Here is a 15,975-nt window from a genome sequence, read left to right on the forward strand (position 1 = left end):
ACATAAATGATATGACGCTTTGAACAAAAGACGAGAGTTCCTTGAGGAAGGTAAACTTAGGTTGTATGTCCATCACTGGTGTACGTCATTCAGCACAAGTGGTAGTGGTGTCTCGCTCCTCCCTCCCTACTGTTAGTGTAACTTGTAAATGGTCCAAGTTGGACCGAAACGTCGTCATAAGCTTCTCTCTCTTATGAGCAAGTTATTTGTGTATTGTTCAAGCCATTTTACTGTGCTATTTTTTGTTTCGTCTGTACTTATACAATGAGTAAATTCAAGAGCCATGTATTTATTCAGTCGATAAAAATACAAGAGCATATTGAACTAATACAATTGAAATAAATTATAGTATGAGTAAAGAGAGAACAGATTTATGGTGTAGCTGACATACTCTCTATTGCTGTGTAGTTATATACTGCTCTGTTACCAGCGTTGTTAGTCATATACTGCTCTGTTACCTGTGTTGTTAGTCATAGACTCCTCTGTTACCTGTCTTGTTAGTTATATACTGCTCTGTTACCTGCGTTGTTAGTCATATACTGCTCTGTTACCTGCGTTGTTAGTTGTACACTGCTGTTACCAGTGTTGTTAGTCATACTCTGTTACCTGTGTTGATATTCACTGCTGTTACCTGTGTTGTTAGTCATATATTGCTCTGTTACCTGTGTTGTTAGACATATGCTGCTCTGTTACCTGTGTTGTTAGTTACATACAGCTCTAATACATGTCTTCTTAGTCACATATTGCTCTGTTACCCGTGTTGTTAGTCATATACTGCTCTGTTACCTGTGTTGTTAGTCACATACTGCTCTGTTACCCGTGTTGTTAGTCATATACTGCTCTGTTAGTTGTACACTGTGTTGTTAGTCACTACTCTGTTACTATTCACTGCTGTTACCTGTGTTGTTAGTCATATATTGCTCTGTTACCTGTGTTGTTAGACATATGCTGCTCTGTTACCTGTGTTGTTAGTCATATACTGCTCTGTTACCTGTGTTGATAGTCACATACTGCTCTGTTACCCGTGTTGTTAGTCATATACTGCTCTGTTACCTGTGTTGCTAGTCACATACTACCCTGTTACCTTGTTGTTAGTCATATACTGCTCTGTTACTTGTGTTGTTAGTCACATACAGCTCTGATACACGTGTTGTTAGTCACATACTACTCTGTTACCTGTGTTGTTAGTCATATACTGCTTTGTTACCTGTGTTGTCAGTCACATACAGGTCTGATACATGTGTTGTTAGTCACACACTGTTACCTGTGTTGACAGTCACACACTGCTCCGTTACCTGTGTTGTTAGTCACATTACTACTCTGTTACCTGTGTTGTTAGCCATATTACGGCTCTGTTACCTGTGTTATTAGTCATATACTGCTGTTACCTGTGTTGTTAGTTATATACTGCTTTGTTACTAGTGTTGTTAGTCATATACTGCTCTGTTACCTGTGTTGTTAGTCACATACAGCTCTGATACCTGTGTTGTTAGTCACATACTGCTCCATTACCTGTGTTGTTAGTCACATGCTGCTCTGTTACCTGTGTTGTTAGTCGTACACTGCTCTGTTACCTGTGCTGTTGGCACATACTGCTCTGTTACCTGTGTTGATAGTCACATACTGCAGAGTTACCTGTGTTGATATTCACAAACTGTTCTGTTACCTGTGTTGATAATCATATACTGCTTTGTTACCTGTGTTGTTAGTCATATACTGGTTTGTTACCAGCGTTTTTAATCATATACTGCTGTTACCTGCGTTGTTAGTTATATACTGCTTTGTTACCAGTGTTGTTGGTCATATACTGCTCTGTTACCTATGTTGTTAATCATATACTGCTCTCTCACCTGTGTTGTTAGTGATATATTCCTCTGTTACCTGTGTTGTTAGTCAAATACAGCTCTGTTACCTGTGTTGTTAGTCATATATTGCTCTGTTACCTGTGTTGTTAGACATATGCTGCTCTGTTACCTGTGTTGTTAGTCACATACAGCTCTGATACATGTCTTCTTAGTCACATACTGCTCTGTTACCCATGTTGTTAGCCATATACTGATCTGTTACCTGTGTTGTTAGTCATATATTGCTCTGTTACCTGTGTTGTTAGACATATGCTGCTCTGTTACCTGTCTTGTTAGTCATATACTGCTTTGTCACCTGTGCTGATAGTCACATACTGCTCTGTTACCCGTGTTGTTAGTCATATACTGCTGTTACCTGTGTTGTTATTTACATACTGCTTTATTACCAGTGTTGTTAGTCATATACTGCTCTGTTACCTGTGTTGTTAACCATATTACGGCTCTGTTACCTATGTTCTTAGTCATATTACTGCTTTGTTACCTGTGTTGTTTGTCATATACTGCTCTTTTACCAGTGTTGTTAGTTATATACTGCTCTGTTACCTGTGTTATTAGTCATATACTGCTGTTACCTGTGTTGTTAGTTATATACTGCTTTGTTACTAGTGTTGTTAGTCATATATAGCTCTGATACCTGTGTTGTTAGTCACATACTGCTCTATTACCTGTGTTGTTAGTCGTACACTGCTCTGTTACCTGTTTTGTTGGTCATATACTGCTCTGTTACCTGTGTTGATAGTCACATAATGCAGAGTTACCTGTGTTGATAGTCACAAACTGCTTTGTCACCTGTGTTGTTAGTCATATGCTGGTTTGTTAAAAGTGTTTTTAATCATATACTTCTGTTACCTGCGTTGTTAGTTATATACTGCTTTGTTACCAGTGTTGTTGGTCATATGCTGCTCTGTTACCCATGTTATTAATCATATACTGCTCTCTCACCTGTGTTGTTAGTGATATATTGCTCTGTTACCTGCGTTGTTAGTCAAATACAGCTCTGATACATGTGTTGTTAGTCACATACTACTCTGTTACCTGTGTTGACGGTCACATACTGCTCTGTTACATGCGTTGTTAGTCATATACTGCTCTGTTACCTGTGTTGTTAGCTTTATACTGCTCTGTTATGTGTGTTGTTAGTTATATACTGCTTTGTTACTAGTGTTGTTAGTCATATACAGCTCTGATGCATGTGTTGTTAGTCACTTACTGCTCTGTTACCTGTGTTGTTAGTCATATACTGCTCTGTTACCTGTGTTGATAGTAACATACCGCTGTTACCTGTGTTGCTAATCATATGCTGGTCTGTTACCAGTGTTTTTAGTCATATACTGCTGTTACCTGCGTTGTTAGTTACATAGTGCTTTGTTACCAGTGTTGTTAGTCATATACTGCTCTGTTACCTGTGTTGTTAGTCATATACTGCTCTGTTGCCTGCGTTGTTTATCAAATACAGCTCTGATACATGTGTTATTAGTCACATACTGCTCTGTTACCTACGTTGACAGTCACATACCGACAAGTTGGTTTAGAAAAACACGTAAGCAAACACTAGCACATATTTTTTTAAAACGTTTCGGTCCTGGGACCTTGATCACTTTTAACATCCAGAGGTTGAAAGACAGTATATATAGGCGGAGAGTGAGGTGTGAGTGATGCATGGTGACCTGAAGAGTGAGGTGTGAGTGACGCATGGTGACCTGAAGAGTGAGGTGTGAACGCATGGTGTGAACGCAGTGAACAGGTGTGAGTGACGCATGGTGACCTGAAGAGTGACATGGTGACCAGGTGTGGTGACATGGTGACCTGAGTGAAGAGTGTGAGTGACGCATGGTGACCTGAAGAGTGAGGTGTGAGTGACGCATGGTGACAGGTGTGAGTGACGCATGGTGACCTGAAGAGTGAGGTGTGAGTGACGCATGGTGACCTGAAGAGTGAGGTGTGAGTGACGCATGGTGACCTGAAGAGTGAGGTGTGAGTGACGCATGGTGACCTGAAGAGTGAGGTGTGAGTGACGCATGGTGACCTGAAGAGTGAGGTGTGAGTGACGCATGGTGACCTGAAGAGTGAGGTGTGAGTGACGCATGGTGACCTGAAGAGTGAGGTGTGAGTGACGCATGGTGACCTGAAGAGTGAGGTGTGAGTGACGCATGGTGACCTGAAGAGTGAGGTGTGAGTGACGCATGGTGACCTGAAGAGTGAGGTGTGAGTGACGCATGGTGACCTGAAGAGTGAGGTGTGAGTGACGCATGGTGACCTGAAGAGTGCCATATTGGGATGAGGACGGGTAGACGGAGATCACATGACTCTCGTGTCATACTATGACACTCCCCATCATCCTATGTCATACTATGACACTCCCCATCATCCTTTGTCATACTATGACACTCCCCATCATCCTATGCCATACTATGACAATCCCCATCATCCTATGTCATACTATGACACTCTCCATCATCCTATGTCATACTATGACAATCCCCATCATCCTATGTCATACTATGACACTTCCAATCAATCTATGTCATACTATGACACTCCCATCATAATGTGTCATATTATGACACTCCCTATCATCCTATGTCATACTATGACACTCCCCATTATTCTATGTCATACTATGACACTTCCAATCATCCTATATGACACTCCCCATCATCCTATGTCATAATATGACACTCCCCGTTATTCTTTGTCATACTATGACACTTCCAATTATCCTATGTCATACTACGACACTCCCCATCATCCTATGTCATACTACGACACTCCCCATCATCCTATGTCATACTATGACACTCCCCATCATCCTATGTCATACTATGACATTCCTCATTATCCTATGTCATACTATGACACTTCCAATCAATCTATGTCATACTATGACTCTCCCATCATAATGTGTCATATTATGACACTCCCTATCATCCTATGTCATACTATGACACTCCCCATTATTCTATGTCATACTATGACACTTCCAATCATCCTATATGACACTCCCCATCATCCTATGTCATAATATGACACTCCCCATTATTCTTTGTCATACTATGACACTTCCAATTATCCTATGTCATACTACGACACTCCCCATCATCCTATGTCATACTATGACACTCCCCATCATCCTATGTCATACTATGACACTCCCCATCATCTTATGCCATACTATGACATTCCTCATTATCCTATGTCATACTATGACACTGCCCATCATCCTATGTCATACTATGACACTCCCCATCATCCTATGTCATACTATGACACTCCCCATCATCCTATGTCATACTATGACACTCCCCATTATCCTATGTCATACTATGACACTCCTCATTATCCTATGTCATACTATGACACTCCTCATTATCCTATGTCATACTATGACACTCCTCATTATCCTATGTCATACTATGACACTCCTCATTATCCTATGTCATACTATGACACTCCTCATTATCCTATGTCATACTATGACACTCCTCATTATCCTATGTCATACTATGACACTCCTCATTATCCTATGTCATACTATGACACTTCAATCCTATCCTATATGACACTCTCCATCAACCTATGTCATACTATGACACTGCCCATCATCCCATGTTATACTTCCCACTCACTCATAACATACTCACACAGCAGAATATTAATCTCTTCCACTTATCGTCTTCTTTTAATTATGTCGTACCGAAATAAAAACGACTCTGCGAGTTTAGAAAGTGTCGTTTCTGCCGAATAAGCAGAGTGAAACATTTTTATGGAATCTACGAAAATATATCTAATTAAACTAAATAAATTACTTTAGGTTTGGGTAGGTGAGGTGAGGTGAGGTAGGTGAGGTGAGGTGAGGTAGGTGAGGTGAGGTAGGTGAGGTGAGGTGAGGTGAGGTGAGGTGAAGTGAAGTAGGTGAGGTAGGTGAGGTGAGGTGAGGTGAGGAGAGGTGAGGTGAGGTGAGGTGAGGGGAGGTGAGGGGAGGTGAGGTGAGGTGAGGTGAGGTAGGTGAGGTGAGGTGAGGTAGGTGAAGTGAGGTGAGGTGAGGTGAGGTGAGGTGAGATGAAAAGAGGTGAGGTGAAGTGAGGAGAGGTGAGGTAGGTGAGGTGAGGTGAGGTGAGGAGGTGAGGTGAGGTGAGGTGAGGTGTAGGTGAGGTAAGGTGAGGTGAGGAGAGGTGAGGTGAGATGAGGTGAGGTGAGGTGAGGATAGGTGAGGTGAGGTTAGGTGAGGTGAGGATAGGTGAGGTGAGGTGAGGTGAGGTGAGGTGAGGTGAGGTGAGGTGAGGTGAGGAGGTGAGGTGAGGTAGGTGAGGTAGGGAGGTGAGGTGAGGTGAGGTAGGTGAGGTGAGGTGAGGTAGGTGAGGTGAGGTGAGGTAGGTGAGGTGAGGTAGGTGAGGTGAGGTGAGGTAGGTGAGGTGAGGTGAGGTGAGGTAGGTGAGGTGAGGTGAGGTAGGTGAGGTGAGGTAGGTGAGGTGAGGTGAGGTAGGTGAGGTGAGGTGAGGTGAGGTAGGTGAGGTGAGGTGAGGTAGGTGAGGTAGGTGAGGTGAGGTAGGTGAGGTGAGGTGAGGTGAGGTGAGGTGAGGTAGGGGAGGTGAGGTGAGGTGAGGTAGGTGAGGTGAGGTAGGTGAGGTGAGGTAGGTGAGGTGAGGTGAGGAGGAGGTGAGGTGAGGTGAGGTAGGTAGGTGAGGTGAGGAGGTGAGGTGAGGTAGGTGAGGTGAGGAGGTGAGGTGAGGTGAGGTGAGGTGAGGTGAGGTGAGGTAGGTGAGGTAGGTGAGGAGGTGAGGTGAGGTGAGGAGGTGAGGTGAGGAGGTGAGGTGAGGTGTGGTGAGGTGAGGTGAGGTGAGGTGAGGTGAGGTGAGGTGAGGTGAGGTGAGGTGAGGTGAGGTGAGGTGAGGTGAGGTGAGGTGAGGAGAGGTGAGGTGAGGTGAGGTGAGGTGAGGTAAGGTGAGGTGAGGATAGGTGAGGAGATGTGAGGTGAGGTGAGGTGAGGTGAGGAGAGGTGAGGTGAGGTGAGGTGAGGTGAGGTGAGGTGAGGGGAGGTGAGGTGAGGTGAGGTGAGGTGAGGTGAGGTGAGGTGAGGTGAGGTGAGGTGAGGTGAGGTGAGGTGAGGTGAGGTGAGGTGAGGTGAGGTGAGGTGAGGAGAGGTGAGGTGAGGTGAGGTGAGGTGAGGTGAGGTGAGGTGAGGTAGGTGAGGTGAGGTGAGGTGAGGTGAGGTGAGGTGAGGTAGGTGAGGTGAGGTAGGTGAGGTGAGGAGGTGAGGTGAGGTGAGTGAGGTGAGGTGAGGTGAGGTGAGGTGAGGTGAGGTGAGGTGAGGTGAGGTGAGGAGAGGTGAGGTGAGGTGAGGTGAGGTGAGGTGAGGTGAGGTGAGGTGAGGTGAGGTGAGGTGAGGTGAGGTGAGGAGAGGTAAGGTGAGGTGAGGTGAGGTGAGGTGAGGTGAGGTGAGGTGAGGTGAGGAGAGGTGAGGTGAGGTGAGGTGAGGTGAGGTGAGGTGAGGTGAGGTGAGGTGAGGTGAGGTGAGGTGAGGTGAGGTGAGGTGAGGTGAGGTGAGGATAGGTGAGGTGAGGTGAGGTGAGGTGAGGTGAGGTGAGGTGAGGTGAGGTGAGGTGAGGTGAGGTGAGGTGAGGTGAGGTGAGGTGAGGTGAGGTGAGGTGAGGTGAGGTGAGGTGAGGTGAGGTGAGGTAGGTGAGGTGAGGTGAGGTGAGGTGAGGTAGGTGAGGTGAGGTGAAGTAAGGTGAGGTGAGGTGAGGTGAGGTAGGTGAGGTAAGGTGAGGTGAGGTGAGGTAGGTTAGGTGAGGTGAGGTGAGGTGAGGTGAGGTGAGGTGAGGTGAGGAGAGGTGAGGTGAGGTGAGGTGAGGTGAGGTGAGGTGAGGTGAGGTGAGGTAGGTGAGGTGAGGTGAGGTGAGGTGAGGTGAGGTGAGGTGAGGTGAGGTAGGTGAGGTGAGGTGAGGTGAGGTGAGGTGAGGTGAGGCCTCTTAAGTTAGGCTTGATGCCAAATTGAATTTGTTTTTCCATCATTTTCAATAAAGAATACTGAGGAACAGATTAATCCGTAAAAGAACATTTTGGAGAAGTTAATTATTTAGGGCAGAGCTTAATTCGGATTATTATGAACGACATATACACTCACTCAGGTGCTGCTTTATCGGGTACACTTGTATACCTGACCTTTAAACAAACTACCCAAACAGTGAATCAGGTGACAGTACCTGAGTGCTGCAGACATGGTCAAGACGTTCAGTTGTTGTTCAGACTGAACATTAGAATGGGGAAGAAATATGATGTGAGTGACGTTAACCGCAGAATGACTGATGGTGAGATCTTTATACACAACACATATGCTGACATCTCCAGATTGAAAAGAAAAACATAAAAACAGAATTTGGAAAGGTCATCAAGCATGAGAATACCTGACAGGAAAATTATGTCTGGGATAACTGATGTGTTAAGCTGCCAGAAGAAGATACATAACGAAATTATGCCATCAGATCTCCCATGTGATGAATGGTTTTGAAAACCGACAAGTTGAAGAATTGAGACACTTATATAACACATGGGAATCTTTATTGAAGAAACGTTTCGCCACACAGTGGCTTCATCAGTCCAATACAAAGTAGAATTGGGTAAGGAGAGGAGAAGTTTAAGGTAATCAGTCCCTCAACCGTCACTTCCTACAAGAGTGATGGACTGAACACATCGATTCCAGGTTGAGAGACTGATTACCTCAAACTTCTCCTCTCCTTACCCAATTCTACTTTGTATTGGGCTGATGAAGCCACTGTGTGGCGAAACGTTTCTTCAATAAAGATTCCCATGTGTTGTATAAGTGTCTCAATTCTTCAACAGATCTCCCATGTTCATTTGATATTAATACCTTAGGTGGCACGGCTGCCCTACGCCTTCTATCATTCTATTTTGAAATCACAAACACTCATATTCAGATGAATCTTCCTTCCACACATCACTAAACAACTGGTGAACTCTACCAGAATAATTGGCGAAAGCATTAACAAAGAGGTAGATGGCCAGAACAAATCTCTGAAAACAGCAGCAGAAATATCCAAACAACAAGATTCCTCTCCAAAAGCAAGACTGCCAACATGGTCTTCCAGCAAGACTCTTTCCAGCAAGACGCCAACATCCAGCAAGACTGCCAACTCTTCCAGCAGTCTTCCAGCAAGACTGCCAACATGGTCTTCCAGCAAGACTGCCAACATGGTCTTCCAGCAAGACTGCCAACATGGTCTTCCAGCAAGACTGCCAACATGGTCTTCCAGCAAGACTGCCAACATGGTCTTCCAGCAAGACTGCCAACATGGTCTTCCAGCAAGACTGCCAACATGGTCTTCCAGCAAGACTGCCAACATGGTCTTCCAGCAAGACTGCCAACATGGTCTTCCAGCAAGACTGCCAACATGGTCTTCCAGCAAGACTGCCAACATGGTCTTCCAGCAAGACTGCCAACATGGTCTTCCCACCTGAAAAGAAGGTTGTCATCATCATAATTCTTATTAACGTGCAAGATGGGCTTTTGTGTGGCATGTCAGCTCGCCTAATTTGTACATACGTTGCTGTGATCCTTGTAGGTCCAGCTGCAAGTATATGGGGAGGTGGCCTTCATACTGGAAACAATTTTATATAAATGCATGTCAATACCATCTCCCGTAGACTAAGAAAAGAGCAGCACTGATTCTGCGTGTTTTCCACAACTTCAAAAACTATGATACTATTGTTGATAAATGGTTTAGAGAAGCAAAAAGTGGATGAATGAGACTTTTGTGCAACACATGGGTATCTTTATTGTAGTAACATCTCTTTACTGGAATGAACATATATTGGCTGGCGAAACGTTTCCTCTGATATCTTTTTCTAAGGCGGATACAGTAAGACTTCAGCATGGGGAGCGTGAAAGTTCTTCCTCGAAGTCACAGATGCTTTGTCCCACTTTGCAGTCAATCCTCAACTTGAGACTGACCTGGGTAGCAACATCTTCAAACTCCAAGAAGGTAACGTTGTCGTCACTCACAAGATCACCCACTACAACTTTGTCTACCAAGCACCAAGTGAGTTGTGCTGCTAAAACAATAAGTAGATGGACACATTCCACCTACGTAGAAAGCATTTTTTTATTATGACTTGTCCATTATTATTATTATTATTATTATTATTATCAAAGGGGAAGCGCTAAACCCGGAGGATTATACAGCGCCTGGGGGGGGGATGTGGAAGGCATTCAGGCTTAATTTGGGGAACTGGAGCACAGATCCAATTCCCTAAATCAAGAGCCCCTCACCAACATCAAGGAACCTTCCTTGAGGGGTATGACTTGTCCAGTGATGTGACACTTCATGAGTGACCTGTCCAGTGATGTGACACTTCATGAGTGACCTGTCCAGTGATGTGACACTTCATGAGTGACCTGTCCAGTGATGCGACACTTCATGACCTGTCCAGTGACCTGTCCAGTGATGTGACACTTCATGAGTGACCTGTGAGTGACTTCCTGTCCAGTGATGTGACACTTCATGAGTGACCTGTCCAGGAGCCTGACAGCTCACCAGTGATGACACCATGAGTGACCTGTCCAGGAGCCTGGCAGCTGGATCACCAGTGATGTGACACTTCATGATTGACCTTCCAGGAGCCTGGGAGTGACTTCATGAGTGACCTGTCCAGGAGATTGACAGCTGGATCACCAGTGATGTGACACTTCATGAGTGACCTGTCCAGGAGCCTGGCAGCTGGATCACCAGTGATGTGACGCTTCATGAGTGACCTGTCCAGGAGATTGACAGCTGGATCACCAGTGATGTGACGCTTCATGAGTGACCTGTCCAGGAGCCTGGGAACTGGATCACCGGCGGAACACGTTTGTGACACTAATGCAGGACTGTGTCCTGTGTACATATTCTTATGTACATATTCTTACGTGTTATTGTGAATAGGTGTCATGTTATTGTATGTTGATGATTGTCATGTGTACATGCTATTTTGTAAGAATGAATGTATGGTTCACGTAATGTGTATGAGTGTCACATATTGCTTATGAGCGTCGCAAATTGTGTGTGTAGATGAATGGTTCACAGAACCGACACGTTGATAAATTAGACACATGTGCAACTCTTGGGTATCTTTATTGAGGAAACGTTTCGCCACACTGTGGCTTCATCAGTCCATACAAAGGAGAAACTTGGAGAACAGGAGGAGAATGAGGTAATCAGTCCCTCAGCCTTGAGTCGATGTGGTCAGTCCATCAATCTATTCAAGATTGATGGACTGACCACATCGACTCAAGGCTGAGGGACTGATTACCTCATTCTCCTCCTGTTCTCCAAGTTTCTCCTTTGTATGGACTGATGAAGCCACAGTGTGGCGAAACGTTTCCTCAATAAAGATACCCAAGAGTTGCACATGTGTCTAATTTATCAAATTGTGTGTGAGTGTACATGTTATTGTGTATTGATGACTGTCAAATATTATGTATGAGCGTCACATATTGTGTATGAACGTACATATTATTGTGCATTGATGAGTGTCAAATGCGAATCACTAAATCTCCTCCATAAAAACTGTAGAAAAATTATAATAATCTCTGTTTCTCGTGTTTCGTAAATGAGTTTGAAGGTCACAGATGGAATCACTGGCAAATGTATGCATGTATACATACAAGAACGTACTTTAAGATGTATGCAATTGTATATTATATATATATGAAGGTGTGTGGTTGAAGGTGTGTGGTGACCCGTCACTGTTTGATGAAGGTGTGTGGTGACCCGTCACTGTCTGCTGAAGGTGTGTGGTGACACGTCACTTTCTGCTGAAGGTGTGGGGTGACCCGTCACTGTCTGCTGAAGGTGTGTGGTGACCCGTCAGTGTCTGCTGAATGTGTGTGGTGAACCGTCAGTGTCTGCTGAAGGTGTGTGATGACCCGTCACCCTCTGCTGAAGGTGTGTGGTGACCCGTCAGTGTCTGCTGAAGGTGTGTGGTGACCTCTCACTGTCTGCTGATGGTGTGTGGTGACCCGTCAGTGTCTGCTGAAGGAGTGTCTGTGTTTGTACACGTTATGTACATGTGTATGTGTTGCTTTGTTCGTGCGTCTGTTTCGTTCAGTGTGTGTAAGATGTATATGTGGAAATACAGAATTGAGCGTATGGAAGAGTGTGTTTGTGAACCTCTGTGTACCATGACGAGGAAAGAGTGTGCTTGTGAACCTCTGTGTACCATGACGAGGGAAGAGTGTGCTTGTGAACGACGGGAAGTGTGTGCTTGTGAACCTCTGTGTACCATGACGAGGGAAGAGTGTGCTTGTGAACCTCTGTGTACCATGACGAGGGAAGAGTGTGCTTGTGAACCTCTGTGTACCATGACGAGGGAAGAGTGTGCTTGTGAACCTCTGTGTACCATGACGAGGAAAGAGTGTGCTGGTGAACCTCTGTGTACCATGACGAGGGAAGAGTGTGCTTGTGAACCTCTGTGTACCATGACGAGGGAAGAGTGTGCTGGTGAACCTCTGTGTACCATGACGAGGGAAGAGTGTGCTTGTGAACCTCTGTGTACCATGACGAGGGAAGAGTGTGCTGGTGAACCTTTGTGTACCATGACGAGGGAAGAGTGTGCTGGTGAACCTCTGTGTACCATGACGAGGAAAGAGTGTGCTGGTGAACCTGTGTACCATGACGAGGGAAGAGTGTGCTGGTGAACCTTTGTGTACCATGACGAGGGAAGAGTGTGCTTGTGAACCTTTGTGTACCATGACGAGGGAAGAGTGTGCTGGTGAACCTTTGTGTACCATGACGAGGGAAGAGTGTGCTTGTGAACCTCTGTGTACCATGATGAGGGAAAAGTGTGCTACCTGGAGGTTACCTGGAGGTTATTCCGGGGATCAACGCCCCCGCGGTCCGGTCCATGACCAGGCCTCCCGATGGATCAGGGCCTGATCAACCAGGCTGTTACTGCTGGCCGCACGCAGTCCAACGTACGAGCCACAGCCCGGCTGATCCGGCACTGACTTTAGGTATCTGTCCAGCTCTCTCTTGAAGGCAGCCAGGGGTTTATTGGCAATTCCCCTAATGCTTGATGGGAGGCTGTTGAACAGTTTTGGGCCCCGGACACTTATGGTGTTTTCCCTTAGTGTACCAATGGCGCCCCTACTTTTTATTGGGGGCATTTTGCATCGCCTGCCCAGTCTTTTACTTTCGTAGGGAGTGATTTCTGGTGAACCTTTGTGTACCATGACTAGGGAAGAGTGTGCTTGTGAACCTTTGTGTACCATGACGAAGGAAGAGTGTACTTGTGAACCTCTGTGTACCATGACGAGGGAAGAGTGTACTTGTGAACCTTGTGTACCACGACGAGGGAAGAGTGTGCTGGTGAACCTTTGTGTACCATGACGAGGGAAGAGTGTGCTGGTGAACCATTGTGTACCATGACGAGGGGAAAAAAGTAACTGATAACAGTTAATTATAGTTATCATGCAGGGAACACTATGGGACGGTTGGACTTTTTTTTTTTTTTGCCTTCGTACGATTTCATTGGAATTTTTATCACAGACTCTAGGCATGTCATAGTATATTAAATAAAAGTTACATCAAAATCGTCCAATAAATAAACATAAAAAAGTGCGAAGTTGGACGTGGCAATAATTGTTACACAGGAATACGCCAAAGTAGGCAGTGTACCTGACCAAAGTGGAGTTCTTGATATTGATGTTACATATGATGGAACTTGACACACAAGGGACCATCATTCAAATTATGGCATTGGTGCCACAATTGATGCTGTGACCAAATTGGTAGTTGACTATCAAATAATGTGCAAGCATTTCAGCATATACCATCCTACCAGTTGCAGCATTCAGTGTCTCGTACCAACTGGGTTTTTCCAACACTACATACTTACACTCAGTACAGTTTGTACTAACAAGTGTCTCTAGGTGATGGTGATCAAATATAAAAGTGACTTTATTACTAAAACATTCTTAACAAAACACACACTTCATAATAACCTCAAAATTACAACGTTCCATCAATATCATATGCTTTTCTTCTATAACAGGATTTAATTGCTGCAATAAGGACACTCACCTTGTAGCACTTGATATATCATGTACACTAGCACTTTCAACAAATATTTCACCGTCTCCAGCTGTAGACAGTAGATGTGCTGGGGTTAGCTGAGCTGGTGACGGCTGAGACGGGGTCAGCTGAACTGTGGTCAGCTGAGATGGTGACAGCTGAGCTGGGGACAGTGGTGGCCACATCTGGGGTGGCCATGTCTAGAGTGGCCACGTCTGGGGTGGTCGCAGAAAATATGGTTATTTGTGGCGAGGTTGTCACATATGTAACCACAGGTGTGGTCAAGACAGATGTATATATGGGTGAAGGCGTGGTCACTGTGGCCACAATGGTGGTGGTGGTGGCCACAGATGAGTCACCTAGTTTACGCTTCATTCCTCTCTGGCCAGGTCTGCCATGGTCACGGTGCTGCTGCCAGCATCTGGGGTGGCCATGCTGATGCTGCCAGCATCTGGGGTGGGGTGATGCTGCATCTGGGGTGGGATGCTGCCATCTGGGGTGGCCACGGTGATGCTGCCAGCATCTGGGGTGGCCACGGTGATGCTGCCAGCATCTGGGGTGGCCACGGTGCCACGGTGATGCTGCCAGCATCTGGGGTGGCCATGCTGATGCTGCCAGCATCTAGGGTGGCCAATTATAATCAAGGGGAAGCGCTAAACCCGGAGGATTATACAGCGCGTGGGGGGGATGTGGAAGGCATTCAGGCTTAATTCGGGGAACTGATCCAATTTCCTAAATCAAGAGCCCCTCACCAACATCAAGGAACCTTCCTTGGGGTGGCCACGGTGATGCTGCCAGCATCTGGGGTGGCCACGGTGATGCTGCCAGCATCTGGGGTGGCCACGGTGATGCTGCCAGCATCTGGGGTGGCCACGGTGATGCTGCCAGCATCTGGGGTGGCCACGGTGATGCTGCCAGCATCTGGGGTGGCCACGGTGATGCTGCCAGCATCTGGGGTGGCCACGGTGATGCTGCCAGCATCTGGGGTGGCCACGGTGATGCTGCCAGCATCTGGGGGGGCCACGGTGATGCTGCCAGCATCTGGGGTGGCCACGGTGATGCTGCCAGCATCTGGGGTGGCCACGGTGATGCTGCCAGCATCTGGGGTGGCCACGGTGATGCTGCCAGCATCTGGGGTGGCCACGGTGATGCTGCCAGCATCTGGGGATGGCCACGTGATGGGGTGGATGCTGCCAGCATCTGTGGGTGGCCACGGTGATGCTGCCAGCATCTGGGGATCCAAGCATCTTGGCCACGGCTGCATCTGGGGTGGCCACGGTGATGCTGCCAGCATCTGGGGTGGCCTGGGGTGGCCACGGTGATGCTGCCAGCATGCATCTGGGGTGGCCACTGCTGCCAGCATCTGGGGTGATGCTGCCAGCACGGTGATGCTGCCAGCATCTGGGGTGGCATGCTGCCAGCATCTGGGGTGGCCACGGTGATGCTGCCGGCATCTGGGGTGGCCACGGTGATGCTGCCAGCATCTGGGGTGGCCACGGTGATGCTGCCAGCATCTGGGGTGGCCATCGAGGTGCTGGCTACACAGGTCATCTTACACTTTGCTTTACTTGTTCAACAACTGACTGGGTTTCAGAAACATCAGTTATTTCCCCAGCAGTAAACAATGTGTTGGTCTTGGTAAGTGTTGTGATGGCAGCCACGAGTCATGTTCTACCTGCTACTGCCTTCATTTCTTTAGCTTTTTTTCATCATTTCTAATCGCTTCCGGTTGATCGTATGCGAAAACTGTTTCTTCGGGCGACGCATTTTGTATGAAATTTGCACAATATATGGCAAAATTACGAGTCACTAGGGTCTGCTGCGGTCACTCAAAGCAACATACCTCCACCTTCTGCCGACTGTTAGTCAGCACTGAGACTCGTGTGGTTGAAGCAGCTCAAACTGCAGCCACTCACAGAGTTACCAATTTGTATTTTGTAGCATTTGACACTAAAATATGAACAAAAAATGACGAGAAATGTCTAAAAATAACAACAAATGTATTACTGTTATGGTATACGTCACAACAATTACGCATTTAC

General features: G+C 46.3%; 1 long non-coding RNA gene across 1 annotated transcript; it reads right to left on the minus strand.

Annotated features, from left to right (window-relative positions):
* Positions 1 to 9,633: 9,633 nt before the first annotated feature.
* On the minus strand, positions 9,634 to 14,307 carry LOC138852122 (uncharacterized). Its single transcript, XR_011391574.1, has 2 exons — positions 13,943 to 14,307; positions 9,634 to 9,966 (listed from the first exon to the last, which is right to left on the minus strand). It is a non-coding gene; the product is annotated as an uncharacterized lncRNA (long non-coding RNA).
* Positions 14,308 to 15,975: the final 1,668 nt, after the last annotated feature.

Source organism: Cherax quadricarinatus, unplaced genomic scaffold (genome assembly GCF_038502225.1).
Source record: "Cherax quadricarinatus isolate ZL_2023a unplaced genomic scaffold, ASM3850222v1 Contig4224, whole genome shotgun sequence".
In the NCBI taxonomy this organism is placed as follows: domain Eukaryota; kingdom Metazoa; phylum Arthropoda; class Malacostraca; order Decapoda; family Parastacidae; genus Cherax; species Cherax quadricarinatus.